The following is a 22210-nucleotide window of genomic DNA, read 5'->3' as shown; positions in this document are numbered from 1 at the left end:
TTCTTCCACGAAGTTGAGGCTCTCGTTGAACTCGATCTCGTCGACTGGGATTACAAGAGTCTTGTCGGACAGACACTTTTTCAAGTTCGATACGTGGAAGGTAGAACTTACGTTACTAAGTTCGCGCGGTAAGTTAAGTTTGTAAGCTACATGGCCGATTCTTGCGAGAATCTTGAAAGGACCAATGTACCTTGGATTTAGCTTTCCAAGCTTTCCGAAGCATATAAATCCCTTCCATGGTGAGACCTTCTATAGAACACGGTCAGCCACCTGGAATTCCAACAGTTTCATTCGTTTATCAGCGTAGCTTTTCTGTCGGTCTCTAGAGGCTTTCAATCGTTCATGGATGTGAACGATCTTCTCCGTCGTTTCCTGTATGATCTTCGGACATGTGAGAGTTCTGTCAAGAACTCGTCCTTTAGCTAATTGGGTATCACCCACCTCAGCCCAAAACAGATGGGATCTGCACTTTCGGCCATAGAGGGCCTCAAATGGAGCAACCTTTATGCTCGTGTGATAACTGTTGTTGTAGGAAAATTCGACAAGGGGTAAATGAGTATCCCATGATTTCCCAAAGTCGATCACACAGGCTCACAACATATCTTCCAAGTTTTGGATAGTTCTCTCACTATGCCAGTCGGTCTATGGATGGTAGGATGTACTCATGTCCCGCCTAGTTCCTAAGGAACTTTGTAGCGACTGCCAGAACCTCGAAGTAAATCTACTATCTTTGTTCGAGATAATGGATAAGGTAACATCGTGCATTCGTACAATCTCCCTAATGTAATTTCTTGTAAGCTTCTCCATCTTGTATGTTTCTTTGATCGGCAGGATGTGTGCAGACTTGGTCAATCTATCGACGATGACCCATATGGTATCAAGTCCACTCGTTTGTCTTGGGCAACTTGGTTATAAAATCCATAGTAATCCGCTCCCACTTCCATTCCTGTATCTCCGGCTGTTGTAGTAGACCGTAGGGTTTCTGGTATTCGACCTTGACCTTTGCGCAAGTAAGGCATTTACTCACGAAGGTAGCAATCTCTGCTTTCATGTTAGGCCACCAGTATAACTTTTTAAGATCCAGATACATCTTATATGAACCTAGGTGTACGGAATAATGAGTGTTGTGCACCTCGTTCATGACTAAGTCTCCGAAACCTCCTAGTTTCGAGGTCCAGATCTGGTCCATGAAATAATAAGCTCCGCCACCCTTAACCTCCAAGTTCTTATCCATTCCTCCCAGGAATTCACACGCCATGTTTTCAGGCTTCAAAGCGTCTAGTTGAGCGGCCTTAATTTGAGTGGACAAGTGTGAATGGATAGTCGTACTCAATGATTTGACTCTGCGACCAGAATATTGTTTCTGACTTAGGGCGTCAGCTATTACATTGCTTTACTTGGATGATAACGAATTTCGCATTCGTAGTCACTGAGTAGCTCGACCCACCATCGTTGTCTCATGTTGAGCTCCTTTTGGTCGTATATGTGTTGTAAGCTTTTGTGGTCTGTGAAACTAGTGCTCCTCGTACCATATAGGTAGTGTCTCCAGATCTTCAGAGCAAACACAGCTACTCCTAGTTCAAGATCGTGGGTCGTGTAGTTGACCTCATATGTCTTCAGCTATCTCAAGGCATAGGCGATGACCTTACCTCGCTGCATCAGAACACATCCGAGCCCTTGATTCGATGCATCGCCATAGAAAACATAGTCTTATATCTCTTCAAGGAGGGATAGTATTGGTGCGGTGCATAAGGCTCGTTTGAGCGTTTGGAACGCTTTCTCTTGCTTCTCTTCCTTGTAAAAGGCCACTCCCTTATGTGTCAGTGTTGCAAGAGGTTTCGCTATGCGGGAGAAGTTCTGAATGAACCTGCGATAGTAGCCAGCGATGCCTAGAAATTGAAGAATTTTTGTAGGCGTCTTCGGTGCTGCCCAGTTCTCAATGGATTTGATTTTGGAAGGGTCCAGATGTATTCCATCTTCGCTAACCACGTGCCCTAAGAATTCGACTCTTCGAATCCAAAATTCGCATTTCGAGAACTTCGCATAGAGCTTCTCCGAACGTAATGTTTCGAGAACTTGTTGCAGATGTTTACTATGCTCCTCCTTACTATGAGATTAGATAAGTATGTCATCAATGAAAACAATGACGAACTGATCCAAGTAAGGACGACACACCCGATTCATTAAGTCCATGAATACTATTAGCGCATTGGTTAATCCGAATGGCATCACTACGAATTTGTAGTGCCCATAACGAGTTCGGAAGGCTGTCTTCGGAACATCCTCCCCTAGCACTCATAGTTGGTGATATCCGTATCTTAAGTTGAATTTTGTAAAGAAGTTCGCCCCTTGAAGTTGATCAAATAAGTCGTCGATTCGAGGCAACGGATAACGATTTTCGGCGGTAAGTTTCTTGAGCTCCCTGTAGTCGATGCATATACGAAATGATATGTCTTTCTTCTTGACGAACAAGACTGGAGCTCCCCAGGGTGAGAAGCTTGGTCTTATAAAGCCCTTGCTAAGCAGTTCGTTAAGTTGACAGGACAATTCTTGTATCTCTGCAGGTGCTAGACGATACGACGATTCGGCTACTGGGGTAGCCCCTGTAACTAAGTCGATTCGGAACTCGACTTGACGTTGAGGAGGTAATCCTTGGAGTTCTTCTGGAAAAATGTTGGGAAAGTCACGTACTACTTGAATGTTTTAAATGCCCTTCGTTTCTTGGCTCACATCGACCACATGAGCAAGGAATGCTCGACATTCCTTTGGCAATAATTTCTGAGCTTGAATGCTCGAGATAATACGAAGGTTCGTGTCGGGTTTGTCACCATAAACTATTAGGATTTCGCTAGACGGTAGAGTTAGGCGAACAACCTTTTCGTAACACATGATGTCGGAACGATGAGAACTCACCCAATCTATGCTGACAACGACGTTGAAACTTTTAATTGAGACCGACATGAGATCGATCGAAAATGAATGGCTATCTAATGTTAGGGTACACCCTATGAATATGCTGCTAGTGCTCTCTGTCTTGCCATTAGCCATTTCCATAGTCAACGGTTCTTTAAGTGCTCGTGATTTTTGCTTAAGTAAATGAGCAAATTTTTGTTTCACGAAACTTCTCTCCGTACCACTATCAAAAAAAATGCATGCATAAGTGTTATCGAGGAGGAACGTACCAGTGACCACTGTGGGGTCGGCTACCGCTTCCTCATGGCCTATGGCCAGAACTCTTGCCACTCCACCAGCAAACCCTGCCTTTGGGCAGTTCCTTTTGTAGTGGCCTACCTCGCCACATCCGTAGCATGCTTAGCCGAATCCTGCACCGGGGACTTGGTTGATTGGCTTTGCCGGAGCTAAATAGAAACGGGCAGTGTGCCCCTTTCTGTTTTAGTTCAAACACTGCTTTTCCCGACAGGCACCAACATGATGGAAGTTGCATTTGTTGCACTTGGGCAAACTTCCAGCATACTGCTTTACCGGAGCAGCAGCGGCAGGTGCTATCGCAACATGTACTGCCATGACCTTCTGCTTTTTGGCAGCCTTTGTCTTCTTTTTTTATCATCCCAAAACCTTTGCTTGGAATCAGTGGTTCTTTCGGGTTCTGAGATGGCCAGGGTTGTTGTTGTTGCAGCCGGGGTACGAATCCCATGGTCTATGAGCCCTTGTGCCAATCTCTTGGCACTATCAAATGTAGTGGGGTGTGATGCCAAGACATTTCCTTGGTACCGCGGCACCAGCCCCCATATGTATCTTTCAATCTTCTTTCCCTCCGTATGAACCATGCTGGGACAGAGGGCCACCGGTTCGTAGAATCTGGCGGTATAGGCGGTTACGTTGGAGCCCTTCATGGTTAGGCTCAACAGTTCTTCCTCCAGCTTCTGGATCTCGCCCCTCGGGCAATACTCCTCAATCATGAGGTCTTTCAAAGTATCCCAATCCATAGCATTAGCCGCTATAAGAGATAGCGACTTAACATGGCTATTCCACCGTGTTAGGGCGTTTGTTTCAAAGGTGCAAGCAGCGAACTTGACCTTACTCTCCTCTGGACAGGAGCAGATTTTGAAAACCGATTTGGTTTTCTCGAACCACTATGAGAGGGCAATGACTCTGCCAGTCCCTTTGAAGGAAAATGGCTTGCAGTTGGTGAAGTCCTTGTAGGAGCACTCTTTCAAGCACATCGGGATTTCACCATGAGTAGATACGACAATGGTTCCTCCTCCAGTTGAACCAGATGAATGATATTAAGCCATTACCGTAGCCATAGCCACAGCTACGCCAACATTTAGAGCTGTCATGTCGAACTGAGGAGTAGGTGGTCGAGGAGGTGGAGTTTGGTTATTAGGGTTTCTCCTTGGATTTCTGCGAGGCGGATTCTTTGATCTACAAATTTATAAATATGAAATCATTGATAAGCATTTAATGGAAGAATTTATAAGAATGACTCATGGACTAACTCATCATAGCCCAACAATACGACTAAATGTAGATCTAGAACTAATAGATGATCACATTGGGATAATAATTCCCATAAGATAAGGTACCTGTCAATATTACTGGAATTACGGAAGTAACAAGTTCAGGAAAAACGACCAATAGAAGGAGGCCTTACGTCAACCAAATTGGGAAAACTTTGACACAATTACAACCTAACCAAGACCTAACGGGCCTACGATTTACAAAGATAGGGAATTAGAAAAGGGTTTTTAATAACTAGGTTATATCAAAAAGAGAGAAGTTGATGAGAATGTATCGGTGACGAGAACTACCAGGGTGAGTTCTTGATCCCGACGGGAGACGTTCTATGTCCCTCATGCGCCTATCAGCTCTTACTTGCTGAGCTCGAAGTTCTCTGACTTCAGCTCGGGTTTCAGCGAGTTCCCTCTGAAGAGACGTATTGTGAACCAGAGCCCTTTCGTGAGCAGACTCTAGTTGGCGAATGCGGACAATGCTAACGCCATATTTGGCGTCAATCTCCAAGACTCGATTGATAGTTGATTGACCCAATATCATGTTCCGAGAAATCCTACGAACCATGATCGGTAGGACCTTGTCAGCAGAACCTCCCTCAGTGAGGTTGTAGAAACTTCTGACTCCATTGTAGGGAATGGGTTGACCCTGTTCCTGGCTCCATGTATTTAAGTTTGTGGCCTACAGAGGTGTGGGTCCTTGAAATGCGGGTCGGGGGTTGTTATTCGGGGTTGACCTACTTGAGGTAGGTTGTTGACTTCAGGCTCGGAGTCAAATCTATCTGAGAAGCCTTCTGCGTGATGATCATCCAAAGGGATTTGATGCTCATCATCATACTCTACTTCAAGCCATCTAGCATTGCCGTTGGGTGGAAGGTACGGGTCGTCATGATGATAGAATCCAGCCATGATATCTATGCTAGAAAAGGGGTAAGAAATTAATTAATAGATGAATTAACTAGGTAATTATAAGGTGATCTTTGTCAGTTACTCCAATACTTGTCTAGAGCATACCAATAAAGACCTTTAGTTATCAGATAAGTAATTATAGTAACATAAAATACTCCTATAGTATTTTAAGTTTAATGTTATGTTCTACTGTTCTTATTGTCGTAGTGTTGGTAAGTTTTTTAGACTTGTTCCAACCTCACAACCATCCTTATGCACATGCTAGTCTCTCCTCGGATAATGTAGTTGATCAAGCTACATCTTCCCAGGGTTGCCCATATGTCTCTAAGTCTACTTGTGCTGTCCAACAGTCGTAATACTTTTGTTCTGTCCTAGTGACATTGATTTTAGTATGAATTCAATTATGTATACTTGGCTAAATATTTTGTTATTTAAAAGTATATACTATTTATCAGATTAATTTAATCCCGCTTGTGTTTATAGTTCGTATATCTTTTATGGGTTGATACACTCAAAGCACTATAAAAAATGCTCTTATACCAATCTGTCACACCCCAAAACCTGAATCGCGGAATCGTTTGGGGGTGGAGGACGTCATGTATACTATGACAACAATGCAATGTAGTAAACCAGCAACAACATCATCCATTGCATTAATAATGTAATTTCATACAAGTGTGTTTTGTCAAGTTATATACACACCAAAAAGTACATCAAAATAAAAGAGGAGACTTGAACAAACTCCACCTTCTCAAAAACCTGGCACCGATACCTGTCTACTAGTGACCTAAGAATACAAGTTATTTTGAAAGCGAGTACCAGTTTTAAAGCTGGTGAGGTCATAAGTTTTGTAAAGTTTTTATTCGTTTGAACTATCCTAGAAAATGCTAAGTTTCCTACTAAGAGTAGCCTTCTACCAAGGCATCTAGTAACTGTGTGTGTGTCTCTTGAAAGAGTGTGTATTTTCCCAAATCCGAGTATCATTAACCAAAGATATAGTTTTTACATTACCGTGCATTGTGTGAAAGTTCACAAAGTAAATGTAATGGGAAAAATATTATAGTACTGTAGTGTTGTGTTAAGTAACTACTGTTGTACTAACTACCATAAACCAATTGTAAATTAAATTACCATGTGATCGGCATGTACCCTGCTACCGACTCAATAGTAAAACGATGATGTAAGATGCCGTAAGAAATGACATTTGGCACCCGTAGACTTGCATGTCCCATTCTAGCGAGCATCAAGGTGTAGGATAGTCAATCCAATATAGATCTATATGCAAACTCATACACTCCCCAATTAAAGGGATTCTGGATACAAAAATGGTCATGGCAGGTAGTGCCATGACCCGTTTAATGGCTCACATAACTTAATGTAAAGTATATGTAATGTATGTGCTAGCTGTATTATGTGTTATTCCTCTGTCTAGCCTATATGTTTGTTTCTCATAACTATGTATTATGTTTTTTTCTCATCACTATGTATTATGTTTGTTTCTCATCACTATGTATTATGTTTGTTTCTCATGACTATAAGTTATGACTCATGTATGAACTGACTCTTTTTCTTATTCATTGTTCTAGTATTTCTATTAGTAAAACCCTAAACTACGCCTATTGTAGTATACTATTAATATAACTTGTACATATGAACATGGGAGTATACCCCTGCTTCCCAAGGTATTAAATTCACTGGAAGAACCTTTTTGACTAAATGTATACACATGATATCCTACCAGACCACATCCCAATGGGGAGAAGGAAATAAGGCGGGTTAGCCTTCCTAAGTCCTTCAAAAATACTTATATAACTATACATATCTAGGCATGAAATTAACAATATAAAAGTATAAAAGAAGTTTTGTAAAATCATTTGATATGTAAAATAGTTTTTAAGATAGTTTGAAGTAAAACAGTTTAGTGAAACATTTTGAAAGTAAGAGATTCACTTGTTGATAGTTATTAATCACATGTGATTGAGATAATAACTATCGTAACTTTACTTGTATCCCCCCCCCCCATAAAAGCATTTATAAACATTTAAGAACATTTAAAAGGTTAATTAAGGGGTATGAACTCACCTATAGTGAGTGGTGCGGATGAACTGAAGATGTAGGATTGCTAGGTGTCAAGTGAAATCTTGAACACGCTCTATAATCCTAGTTAACATATAATATCACATATATGGGAAATTAGATGAAATATGGGATGGTAGTTGAGAGTGTTTGGAGTTTGCTCTTGAGTTTGCAAGTAAGAAATGAGATATTTTGAGGAGTAAACTCATGCTTAAGGCATGAGTTTACAGTTTTGAAAGAATTTACGGCCCAAACATAAAAGTTTGGCCGTGAATTCTTTAACTACGTGGTACTTGCGGTTTTGGAATTTCAAGACTCGAGACGACACTTCCTTTCACCCGTTCTTTTAAAGATTAATTATTAAAATAATCAAACGAACTTTAAATTTGCTAAAAATAAATAAAAATAAACTTGACTTATAATTTGGAATGATTGACTTTAGGTTTTGACCGAATGAAAATTTTGGGTTGTCACAGCGGCCCTTCTGGCCTCCAGTCCTCGAATCAGCAGGCTTGGCCCGCTTGGCTGCCTACTGAGACTGAGCCGGCCGCCGATCCATCCTCTGAGACTTGGCCTCCTCCCTGGCCGGAGTCTCCAACTCGATCTCCCGCTTCCAGGCATTTTCCTGAAGCTCAACAAATGTACAGTACGTCGAGTTCGACACGAACTCTCGGATGTACCTCCTCAAAATGCCCAAATACCGGCTCATTTGTGCCTGCTCAGTCAACACCTGCTCAGGGCAGAACAACACCCTCTCATGAAACTTCTGGGTAACCACAGTAACCGAATGATTACACTGCTTGAGGGTGCAGAACTCCTGAACCAATCGTTCCCTCTCCACCGAGGGAACATACTCATCCCTGAACATGGCGGTGAATCTCTCCTTGGTCACCTCAGAAATCTCTGCAAGAGTGAAGCTCGCCGTCACGAACTTCCACCAATCCTTCGCTCCCAAACAAAGGTGTTTCAAAGGGAACCGCACCCTCGAGTGTTCTGGACAAGAACACGTCCAAAAGCATCCATCAATGTCAGAGATCTACCTCATCGCTGCTATCGGGTCCTGCGTCCCATCGAACTCTGGTGGCTTCGTGCTGCTGAACTCCCGAAACAACAACGAGTCACCTTCCTGAGGTCAGGCAGCAACAATAGCTGTGGTAGCTGCAATAGCTACAGCCTCAGTCACCACTGCATACCACTCATCAAAGGTCTCAATCAACGTGGTCTTGATGTCCCCAAACATCTCTGGAATCTCAGCCCTGATGGCAGCAACCAACTCCTCATGAATCAATCGATGGATCTCCTCGTCACTGACCCCACTGCTCTCAGGTGTGTGTTGTGTCCCAACCATGATGCCTCTAAAACACAACATAAAAATATCAGAGACTCGATCAAGCATACTCGCACTCGATAACGCATCCCTACTCGTCCTCCAATACCCAAAGGCTTCTTACCTGGGCTGCTCACTGATCTGGTGTCTTCAGCAGTACGGGCCCTATACTATTGACTGTTGGATATAGTGTCTAAGTCCATAACTATATTTGGTATGTAATTGACCCGACCCGGCATGGTCCATTTGGGTTGCACTTCACCCGAACAATTTGTGGATAATATTTGAGAATAGTACAAGTTATGATTTATTAATATATTATAAGTTCTAATTTATTAATATAAGATCATATTATTTAATTAGTATTGATCTATAATTAATGTAGGATTAATTTAGAGATCAAAGATATTACTAATTAAATATGGGCTTCTATATTTATATAGCGTGGCCTAATGCTTATTTGGAATGGGCTAGGCTTGCATGGAAAAGTCGATGGATACTCCATGGAACTTTAACCCATGGATCTCATGGAAATGAAGAGACATGGGTATTAGGGTTTACATGGATGTAACCCTAATCCACCACACTATATAAAGGAGGCTTTGGTTCTTGAAATCACACTAGTTGACACTTGTTGAGGTGACGGCCGATTTCAAGATAGTAGTGACTATTCTCTCAAAGTTCCAAGTTTGTGGTGATTTGTGATTTCCGTTTGAGGCATTCACACTATTGGTGCTAGGCTCTAAAACTCCAAGCAATCAACTACTACTTCAAGGTAAGTATTTCTACTAGCTTTATTTGATTCATGTTCCCCATGCCATGCTAGTTAGTATATGAACCTTGGAAAAATAATTATTTGCATGTATCTTAGACAAACATAGATCCAAGGTTTATTAGGGTTGCATGTACACTTAGGAAGTGTTAGAATGCTCAAATATCATCAGTGGTATCAGAGCCTAGGCTTGCTTGTTTGATACTTGATGCAATATAGTTGAAAAAGTCGAAAAACTTATTCTCTGCCAGATGCACTCGTCGAGTCCATGGGGGGACTCACCGAGTTCATGTACATCTTCAACCTACTCGGCGAGTAGGTTTATGCACTCGACGAGTAGAAGCGACAAAGTGCAGATTTTCGACTTTAGTTGCTGGAAATAGACTAGAAACATTACCCTAAACTGTTTTGGTACTTGAAAACTCGTTTTAGAAGGTGTAATGTCTTTGCTAATCCATTTACAACAACTTGTTATCAAAATTACAAAGTTTTATGTGTAATTTTTGATTCATGAAAGTGTTCATATTCACGTTCTTTATCTTATGATGTTTAGATGATCATAGGAATTATTTGTAACCTATGTGGTAGTTTAATTCTTGATCATAATGTGTTTTAATGGAGTCCATAACTTGTCCTTAAGTTATGGAAAACCAAGAGTCACCCTTGAATTAAAACCATTAAAAGAACACAAAAGTTAGAGAAATGAAGATTCTTCATTTTTATTACTCTAGTTAACTCATAAGTTACAAGAAATGAAAAGTTTTGAAAGTTTACAAAACTTGCCCTCAAGTTTTGGAACAAGTAAATTCATATGAAACTTTAGTTCCAACCCTTAGAATTTTAAAAGTTAAAATTCAACCCTTATACTTATAATATTATGAGTTAATAATATATATATATATATATATATATATATATATATATATATATATATATATATATATATATATATATATATATATATAAGATCAAAGTCGTCTTACCGCTGGTACGCTTCATTCACGAAGCTAGTTTATAAGGTGGGTATAAGGTTGTTGCCTATAAAATAGCAACTTAATGGGTGTCCACTCTCACCCACCGCTTGCTTGACTAGTCGAGGGTCGTTAGCCGAACGGGTAAGACAAGGACTTATAAATTCTCATTAAAAGTATGATGAATATTATAACGTAACTAAATGTTTTATTAAATTCCCAATCTTAGTTACTTTAGGAAAAATGTGAATAAGGTGCTAATCCATGGAAATACACTTTACACTTTGTCTAAGTTGTTAGTGGAGCGTGTGTCGTTCACCGGCACACTAACTTGGACTTAACAAGGTAGGTAAAGGGTGACTTAATATTTATCATAGTATCGATGGAGCGTGTGTGGTTAACCGGCACATCGATTGAGGGGTAATTTATTAAGGGTACTAAGTATTTTGCATGGTTACTTCACACCTTGTTTTGTGAACCTCGGCATCCTAGTCACAAAACTTGGAGGGCACAATCGAGATTGAAACATGCCTTTGAAAAGTTCATTGAATCTCCAAAGAATCTAGGAGTTTCTAAGAACCAAATTAAATATTTTAATATTTCGACTTTGGTGGAAATTGGTGAACCATCATTCACCTACCTTTCAAATATGTTATTACTTAGATTACGGCATACCTCTTCTAAGTATAATATATTGTGATTGGGTCCTAGCCTTAATACTACATTTGGGTGTTTTATTAAGGACTATTCCTATTTCTAAACTAAACATTTCTTCTTCTCGGATGTCTGCAAACACTGTTGCTTCTGGCTCTAATCCTAATGGCTCCTTTTCTCTTATCAACTTGTGTGGGAAAGTCACTTTTAATGGATCCAACTTTACTGAATGGATCAGAAACATCAGAATGATTACTCGCTACGAGGAAAAGGAATATGTCCTCGATAAGGAGCTTAAGGAGATTGATAAGACAGTTGCAACTCCTCAAGAGATCACTGTGTTTAGGGCACATGAAAGGGATGCCACGAAAGTGGTATGCATCATGATGGCCACCATGACCGCTGATCTCCAAAAATCCTATGAAGATTTCTACCCCTATGAGATGCACCAAGACTTGATGGAAAGATACCATCAAAGCGCTCGTCAAGAGAGGTATGAAGTCATCTCCTCCATGATAACAACTCACATGAAGGATGGTGAAGCCATCACGGGCAACATGCAGAAAATGCAAGGATTTGTGGACCGTTTGCTGAAGTTAAATGTGAACTTCCCTAAGGGGCTTGCAATAGATATAATTTTGCACTCCTTACCTTCATGTTATGATCAATTCCGCATGACATACCACGTTAACAAGGAAGAGGTCACACTCAGCAAACTTCAAGGACACTTAAAGACCGCAGAAAGTGGTCTTAATGGTAAGACGGTCGTTACTACTCCTACTCCTATCAACTCCGCCCCTGTCTTGGCAATCGGGAAAGGACGAGGGAAGAAGAGAAAGAGTTCTTCGAAGGGTACCAAGGTTAGGACCCTTGATGGCTCTTCTTCAAGTGGAACCAATAAAGGTTTCATCACTCCTTCTTTTGACCCAAAAGATGCTGAATGCTTCTATTGCCATGAAAAGGCACATTGGAAGTGGAACTGCCCAAAGTACCAGCAAGATGTGAAGGATGGGAAAGTTAAACCCAACCATGCAGGTATTTACACTATCATTTCTAATAACTCACCCCATTCTAATTCTTGGGTCCTTGATACCGGTTGTGGTATTCATATTTGTTGTGACTTGCAGGGACTAAGAAGAAGTGAGAATGTGGAGCAAGGAAGGATAAACTTAATCATGGGGAATTGGAAAGTTACACCTGTCACCAAGATTGGAGTTTATACTTTGTCGCTAAGTAGTGGGTTAAATTTAGATTTGAATAAATATTGTTATTCGCCAGAAATGGAAAGAAATATTATTTCCTTTCATCCATCGTATAATCAAGGGTTTACCTTTTCATTTAATAATGAAGTTGGTTCTATTGATGCTTTCTTTAATAATGTTCTTTATTTTAAAGCATTACCTTGTGATGGCGTGTATGAAACAGTATCTGTGGTTGATTACTTAGGAAATAATGTATTGTGTATTGATTCTTTTAATAATAATAACTTGGATAAAGCATCATTATGGCATTGTCGTCTTGGACATATAAGCAAGAAACGCATAGGCCAACTCCAAAAGGATGGAGTCTTGGAGTCGTTTGACCCTAAGTCAGATGATAGTTGCGAATCATGCTTACTTGGAAAAATGACAAAGTCACCCTTCACAAGTTCTTGTGAGAGGGGTGAAAGTTTGTTGGACCTTGTACACACGGATGTGTGGGACCATTCAAACATGCCACAAGGGATGCTAGTCGTTATTATTTGACTTTTACTGATGATTATAGTAGATATGGACATGTCTACTTAATCAAGCATAAGTTAGAGACTTTCTAAAGGTTTAAGGAATTTAAACAGGAAGTCGAGAATCAATTGGGCAGGAACATTAAGATGCTTCGATCCGATCGAGGTGGTGAGTATCTTAGTTCAGAGATCCTCGACTATCTTAGGAAATGTGGTATTGTCTCAGAATTGACACCTCCCAGGACACCACAATTGAATGGTGTGGCTAAGAGGTGTAATCGAACCTTGTTGGACATGGTTCATTCCATGATGAGTCGAGCTTCGCTACCAATCTCATTTTGGGGGTATGCCTTAGAGACTGTCGCCCATATTCTTAATCTCGTCCCTATAAAGAAAGTTGCCAAAACTCCTCAAGAGATGTGGACTGGTAAAGTACTTAAACTAGACCACATCAAGATTTGGGCTTGCGAGGCTTTTGTGAGACGCGAGACTCATGAAAAGTTAGAACCCCGAATCGAGAGTTGTATTTTCATCGGCTATCCACAAAGATCCTTTGGCTACCTCTTCTACAGACCTAGTTACAATGTGGTCTTTGTAGCAATAAGTGGAGTCTTTCAAGAGAGAGAGTTTATAAGCCAAGGAGACAGTGGGAGGAAAATTGATCTTGAAAAAAATTCAAGAGTCAAGTGCTGAAGGAACTTCAAACACTAGCCCTCAACTTGAGGAGGAAACTCATGTTGACCCAATTGACAAATCTGTATCTCTGAGGAGTTCCACGAGAGTTAGGAGTGCACCTAAGCATTACTATGGTTTCCATATTACTACAGAAGTTGAGACACTTATTAGTGATGGGACACTAGTAGGTATGGATGACCCTAACAGCTACGAGGAAGTCATGGCAAGCCCTGAGTCTGCTAAATGGAAAGAGGCTATGGATAGCGAGATACAATCCATGTATGACAATCAAGTTTGGAACTTGGTTGAGAATGTACCAGGTCGTAAGACTGTAGGGTGCAAATGGATCTTCAAGAAGAAGACCGACATGGATGGTGACGTACACATTTATAAGGCTCGATTGGTTGCAAAGGGCTTTTCTCAAATTCCTGGAGTGGATTATGATGAGACCTTTTCTCCAGTAGCCAAGATTAAGTCTATTAGGGTTATGTTAGCCATAGCTGCATTTCATGACTATGAAATTTGGCAAATGGATGTCAAAACCGCTTTCCTTAATGGAAAGGTGACTGAAGATGTTTACATGAGTCAGCCATAAGGTTTTGTCAGCAACGAGTACCCTAATAGAGCGTGTAAGCTTGAGAAATCCATTTATGGATCAACGCAAGCACCTCGCAGATGGAATCTTTGCTTTGATGAAAAGGTCAAGGAATTTGGCTTTTCTAGGAGTGAAGATGAATCTTGTGTTTATGTCAAGGCTAGTGGGAGTATAGTTAGCTTTTTAGTATTGTATGTCGACGACATACTACTCATAGGAAACAACATCCCAACCCTGCAGGAAGTAAAGTCCTGGCTTGGGAAGTGTTTTGCTATGAAGGACCTTGGTGAAGCTGCCTATATCCTAGGGATAAGGATTTTGAGAAACAGGAGTAAAAGACTAATTGGACGTAGTGAAAGCACCTATGTGGATAAGGTGTTGAAAAGATTCAACATGCATAACTCCAAGAAAGGTGAGTTACCCATTCAGAGTAACGCAAGATTGAGTAAGACACAAAGCCCTAGTACTGAGGCTGAGATAGCAGAAATGAGTCGACTACCTTATGCTTCAGCAGTAGGATCAATCATGTATGCTATGACGTGTACTCGACCTGATGTAGCCTTTGCTTTGAGCATGGTTAGCAGGTATCAAAGGAACCCTGGCAAGGAACACTAGACTGCGGTAAAGAATATCCTCAAGTACCTGCGAAGAACTAAGGACTGGGTCCTTACCTTCGGTGGAAGTGATGACTTGAGAGTTGTAGGGTATAGTGATGCTAGCTTCCAGACAGATAGGGATAATTTCCGCTCTCAGTCAGGCTGGGTCTTTACCTTAAACAGAGGAGCAATCACTTGGAAGAGTTCCAAGCAGGAGACAGTGGCTGATTCTACTTGTGAATCAGAGTATATAGCAGCAAGTAAGGCAGCAAAGGAGGCTATAAGGCTAAAGAACTTCATCGGAGACCTTGGAGTTGTACCAGCTATAAAAGAGCCAATGGAGATTTTATGTGACAGCAATATTGCGGTTGCCTTAGCGGATCCCTTCACGAAGGGATCCAGTCACATTGACAGAAAATATCACTTCATGGCAGATCCAGTCACATTGACAGAAAATATCACTTCATCAAACATCAAATAGAAGAAGGAATCCTCGTGGCAAAGAGGGTATCATCAGATAAGAACCCAGCGGATCCCCTCACGAAGGGACTGAGTAGGGTTAAGCATCTCCAGCATTCTCGGAGCATAGGGCTGAAGGATGATATAAGTTTTAGTAGTTAAATAAATTATGAAATTTGTAAAGTGTAGTTGACATTAAATGATGAATAAAAGGTGTTTTATTTATGAGTAAAATGTTGCTATCTTTTGTCGATCATTTACTATATTTCTTTTGCATGTTTTGACTTCCAGAATAATTATGTTTGGTATATCATATTATTCAAACCTCCACAGTCGGTCATATGTCGGAAGTAGGTATGAATCAAGACTGTCATGATTGGTTGCAGAGGTCTAAAGTGTTGGACATGGCTACATCAATCATGAGTGCTCATAAGTTCTGAGCATTGGACTCAACCCACGCTCACTGGAATCACTTCATGGAATTTTATCTCGAGTGATCGTGAGACGGTAATATCATATATGTCTTCAAACCTAGAGATATGATTTGTTACTGACGAGTTGATTATGCATTGATTGTACGAAAACGCATTGGTAACTCAATGTTATAAAACGTGCCTTTGTGTATAATTCAATGAGTGGTAGAACAAACATATGAGTCGAAGTTTATCTGTTCCTTCTAGGATTGGAAGCTGATAAATGGGCCCCTCGATGATTGTGTTTTGACCTGTGTACCGGGCCCGGTCAGAACTAAATTGATGTGTTCAGTTAAGTTCTATGTCAAACAAATCGAAAATCGGGAAACAAATGCTGGACAATAAGTAAGACCATGTTCCATGTATTTGTCCGGCTGATATCTTGAGCAGAGGATTATATGATCACTTATCTAAAATGGTGCGTTCTAGTTCAATAGAGTTTAAAAAGCTACGATTGTTGGTCGGTTCATGAAGTCATACTTGCAACTATAGTTTTTAGACTTATCCAAGTGGGGACTGTTGGATATAGTGTCCAAGTCCATAACTATATTTGGTATGTACTTGACCCGACCCGGCATGGTCCATTTGGGTTGCACTTCACCCGAACAATTTATGGATAATATTTGAGAATAGTACAAGTTATGATTTATTAATATATTATAAGTTCTAATATATTAATATAAGATCATATTATTCAATTAGTATTGATCTATAATTAATCTAGGATGAATTTAGAGATCAAAAATACTACTAATTAAATATGGGCTTTTATATTTATATAGCGTGGGCTAATGCTTATTTGGAATGGGCTAGGCTTCCATGGAAAAGTCCATGGATACTCCATGGAGCTTTAACCCATGGATCTCATGGAAATGAAGATACATGGGTATTAGGGTTTACATGGATGTAACCCTAATCCACCACACTATATAAAGGAGGCTTTGGTTCTTGAAATCACACTAGTTGACACTTGTTGAGGTGAGGGCCGATTTCAAGATAGTAGTGACTATTCTCTCAAAGTTCCAAGTTTGTGGTGATTTGTGATTTCCATTTGAGGCATTCACACTATTGGTGCTACGCTCTAAAACTCCAAGCAATCAACTACTACTACAAGGTAAGTATTTCTACTAGCTTTATTTGATTCATGTTCCCCATGCCATGCTAGTTAGGATATGAACCTTGGAAAAATAATTATTTGCATGTATCTTAGACAAACATAGATCCAAGGTTTATTAGGGTTGCATGTACACTTAGGAAGTGTTAGAATGCTCAAATCCCATCACTGACTACACCGCATTGGCATTCACCCAAAGTCCTCCTCCTTGGATCCGGATTGCAAGTACTCTATTCTCGCTATGCATTGACTACCTACTCGCTCTCAAGGCATCTCATAGCAATAGGATTCTCCTAGGCTAAGGCATCACAAATCAGGTCACTCTAGTCCTAATATGAATACCTATCACACTCTAGCATGCATAACATAACATAACATATATCATAACACATATTGTAAGGGTATTTTGGGGATTCACAATTCGGGTGTTGGCTGACCGTACACATTGCTCTGCTCCGTTTGTTTCAAAATTCTTTTCTTTATTTTTTAGAAAATTTAGTTTTTATTGTTGAAAATTTCTCCAATCCTCGGTTTTAGTTCAGATACGCCCAAAGGTGCATCCGAGTCCCTCATACCAAGGCTCTGATACCAACTTGTAACAACGTAATTTTTCAAATGAATTTTTCATTTCTTAAAAACATAATTTCATCCAAATCAAACTATAAAAATCCAATGTATCATAATCATATTACAAAACATGTCAAATCCCAAGATCAAATAAATCCAAATCCACCTGTGTGTGTGTGTGTGTGCATACGAGTCATGCCGACGCCTTCCCACGGTCCTCGCTAGTACCTGAAACACATAACACAATAACTGTAAGCATAAATGCTTAGTGAGTTCGCCAAAATACCACTTACACACATACACCCTTCCAGGCCATGACCTTCTGGTCCATGTGTCTTAGGGGACTTCTGTCCCGACCCGGTAAACCTTCCGGTCCCACCCGTGTCGACCTTCCCATCCATAACTCCCTAACCTTCCAGTCTACATCATAATGCCTTCCGGCCCATATCAAGCATAGCATACATAACGCATACAAAATAGGAAACTAATAGCATACAATGCATATATCTTATAGCATACCAGACCTTCCGGTCACACATAGGTACCCTTCCAGGTATAGTATAGTGAGAAGACTCACCTCGTATGATGTCTAAGTCTCTGATTCTAAATCATTAACGGCTTCTCAAGGCTATACTATAATCCTTCTAAAATTCCACAGAAGGGTAAAAGACCATTTTACCCCTTTCTGACCTAAAAGTCCACATGTTGACTAAAACCCTAAAAGTCAACAAAAGTCAACAGCAAGCAGTACGCGGGGTGTACCAGCTTATGTACGCAGGGCATACTCTTGCATTCCAGAAATGGGGTACACAACCCCTTACACGGCGCGTACTGGGATTACGCCAAGCGTAATCCACAGTTTCTTTGTTCAACACATTCAGCTCTTAAACGGTTAAGACTTGCATCCAAACTTCAAATCTGACCCCTCCAATATGTCTTAAACCATAACGTTGCAAGCTTTAAGCATTTGCATGGGTGTAAAGGTCACTTTGTGCTCAACACACCTTTCCTCTTTCCATAATGAGACTATAACTCATGCATGCCACAAGATCCACGTTAAAGACTCGATTTTTATGACTCCTCAACACATTTTACACTAGAAAAGGTCAGATCTACCCTTATGGAGACTCTTTGCACAGAAAGTCTCCAACTTTGAACCAAAAACCCTAAAAATGGTCCAACAAGCAAAAATTATGAAGAATAAGGAATGCTTTGAGCTTTTTACCTCAGGAAGGATCTCCAACCACTGTAGAACTCGGATCTACACTTGTTCTTCAACTTCTAGCTCCAACAATGGCTCTTTCTTCTACTTCTTCACCTTGAAAAGACAACTTCAAGCCCAAAAACTCACACACAAGCTAAAGCATAAATATCAGCTCTTCAAGGGTTCTCTCAAGGGTGTATGGTGGCTAGAGCAATGGACTACTTGTTCCTTTTATAGTGCAACGCCACAAATTAGGGTTTTACATCTGAGTTGGTTACGCCCGGCGTAACCTTGGGTATGCCCAGCGTACCCGGATGAACACGCGTATAAATTAAGCGCATTAGTACGCGCGTCGTATGCCCAGCGTACTCACCAAATCATCTTTTCAACGTCAAGGGACTAAAAATGCCAACTCACCAAAATAGAAGGGCCATAAATTTTAATTCATATCTTTCAGTTACAAAACTAATTATTAATTAATTCTTCACTAATATTAATTAAACAAATTGATTTCTCCTTAAATATATTATTCATATAATATATTAATAAGTCATAATTTATCCTCTTTCTCCATAAATCATCCTATCAAGTTGCTTTGGTGAAGGCAACCCAAAAGGACCATGCACAACCGGGTCAAATACTTACCAAATATAGTTACGGGCTTACACACTAATCCAACAGTCTCCCACTTGGATAATTCTACTAACTCTAATGTAAGTCCAATCTGATTAGTAATCGTAGCTCTCAAAGACGTTGTCGAACTCTAATCTTATCAGCAACCTATCCTTTAGATAAGGTATCATATATTCCTCCATTCTAGATATCATATAGACTCAGACATGGATTTTAATCACTCTCTTTCAATATGTTGTTTCCCGATTTCAGATTGATGACGACTGACAACAAACTACAATTGAACACATCAACTTAGTCCTTGCTTTGCCAAGTGCTTAAGGTGTCATCAACTACAATGCTTCCTTTGATGACGTAGTAACAAAAGTATACACTTATCACCCGCTTCGATTGATCAGTCAAGGTTGTAGCTAGCAATTGTAGGTGGGAATGTCAACCTCATATAAATTTTTTACATGTGTATCTAGCTCCGAAGACTAAAGGTACTAACAATGTCAGTATGCTAAGTGTTTAAGCTTTACCTAATTAATGGTGTCTCACCAAAAACTCCATAACTAAGCTATGAATAGCTCTCATCCCTAATATAAGTGTGAATAAGTTACTAGTCATAATTATTTGTATAAAATTTATAAATGCCAAGGAAGTTTGATGAATACATAAAAGTGTAATGTACACGCTTTTATAACGAGGTACGTTTCGAAGTAATAATCATAAGTACATGTATAAAGAATATGTATTTAAAAATATATATATATATATATATATATATACATAAATACAACCATACATACATACATCTATACGTACGTACATACACACATACATACATACCTACATACATACATACATACATACATACATACGTGTATGCATGGTAATTATTTTCAATCTTCGAAATAATATAAGGGTGACAATGCTTTATGACATATAATCTCACATTTAATCATAACTTTTGAAGTATCTATCATATCTTCTTAGTGTTGGATTAGGTGTCTAAGTTCATATCTATTTCTGGAATGTACTACACCCGATTGGCATGGTCCATTTGGGTTGCATGGCATTGCAACACCTGGATAGACTAAATGAGAGAAAGGACACTTAAAGTTTATTAATATATTATATTTTCTAATATATTAATAATATTATTTAATTAGTACTGATCAAGAATTAATTTGGAATTAATTAAGTGATCAAAAGGAGACTAATTAAATATATGGGGTTAATTGCGTAAAACATCCATTCTTGTATAGTGGGCTAATGATTTGTGGTTTATTGAATTAGGCTAAAACTTATAAGGTGCTCCATGGATAGTCCATGGAGGTTCTAAACCCATGGATCATGGTGTATTAAAAAACCATGCACATTAGGGTTTACATGGAGTACCCCTTCATGTGACACACTATATAAGAAACTCCATGGCTAGCAAAATCGGCCACTAAGAGAAGAAATAGAGGGCTAGCCTATTTAGAGTGTTAATGAACTTTTCTCAAAGTTATTCCAAGGTTTGTGGTGTTGTGTGAGACATTTGAGGCATTGCACTTGAGGTGCTAGGCTCACAAGGTTCTCAGGGAATCCAAGCAACAAAAAGGTAGGTTCTTCTACTAGCTATTATGTTTCAAAGTTCCCCATGCCATGCTAGTTAGGTTAAGAACCTTGGAAAATCAAATTTGCATGTATCTTAGTAAAACATCGATCCAAGGTTTCTAGGGTTGCATGTACACCTTAGAAGTGTTTGAATGCTGAAAACCCATCAGTGATATCAGAGCCTAGACTTGATTTCTTGATACTTTATGCAAACTTGTTGAAAAACTCAAAAAACTGGTATCTGCTGAGTGAACTAACCGAGTCCATGGGGGGACTCGACGATTCCATGTGTTAATTCATCCTACTTATCAAGTAGGCTCTTGAACTCGACATGTAGGAGGCCCTAAATGAAGATTTTTGAGTTTTGTTGCTGGAAATGGACTAGAAACATTACCCTAAAGTGTTTTGGTCTTATAAAACTTATTTTAGAAGGTGTAATGGTTATGATAATCCGTTTACAATTTATATTATCAAAATTTCATGTTTTGTGTGTGTTGTTTATGATTCTTGAAATTGTTGATATGAGTGTTCATGACCTTATGAGTTTAGAAGATCATAGGAATTATTTGAAAACAGTTTGTTAGTTTAATTCTTCATCTTGATGTGTTTTAATGGAATCCATAATTTATCCTCAAGTGATGGATTACCAAAATTCTTTCTTTTAAAGTCCGTTATTAAACACATAGGTTACATAAGATGAAAAGTCTCTCATTTTAATAAACCATTAACTCATAAGTTATGAAGTTGAAAAGTTTTTTAAAGTTACAAAACCATCCCTCATATTTTGGAACATGTAAAGTCACTTGACAAAAAATTATGTTCCAACCTCTAGAATTTTACAAGTCAGTTTACCGTTACTAGGCCTCATTTACGAAGCCAATCTATAAGGGGGGTATAAGGTTTTTTCCTATAAAATGGTAGCTTAATGGGTGTCCACTCTCACCCACCGCTTCCTTGACTGGTGGAGGCTCGTTAGCCAAATGGGTAGGATAATGACTTTAATCCTCATTAAAAGTATGATGATTGTAAAGTAACTAAATTCTTTTACTAATTCTCAATCTTAGTTACTTTAGGAAAATGTGAATAAGGTGTTAACCCATGAAATCACACTTTACACTTTGCTTAAGTCGTTAGTGGAGAGTGTGTGGTTAATCGGCACAGTAACTTGGACATAACAAGGTAGGAAAAAGGTGGTTTAAGGTTTATCATAGATCGGTGGAGCAAGTGTGGCTAACCGACACATCGGTTAGGTGATAAACATTAACAATACCAAGTAATTTGCAATGTTACTTCACACCTTGTTTTGTGATCATTGGTATCCCAGTCACAAAACCTGATGGGCACACTCGAGATTGAAACATGCCATTGAAAAGTTCAATGAATCTCAAAATAATCTAGGAGTTTCAAAA

This window comes from Lactuca saligna, chromosome 2, assembly GCF_052625555.1.
Source record: "Lactuca saligna cultivar CGN05327 chromosome 2, ASM5262555v1, whole genome shotgun sequence".
Lineage (NCBI taxonomy): Eukaryota > Viridiplantae > Streptophyta > Magnoliopsida > Asterales > Asteraceae > Lactuca > Lactuca saligna.
The sequence above is the reverse complement of the archived record's forward strand: the minus strand, read 5'-3'. Positions refer to the sequence as shown.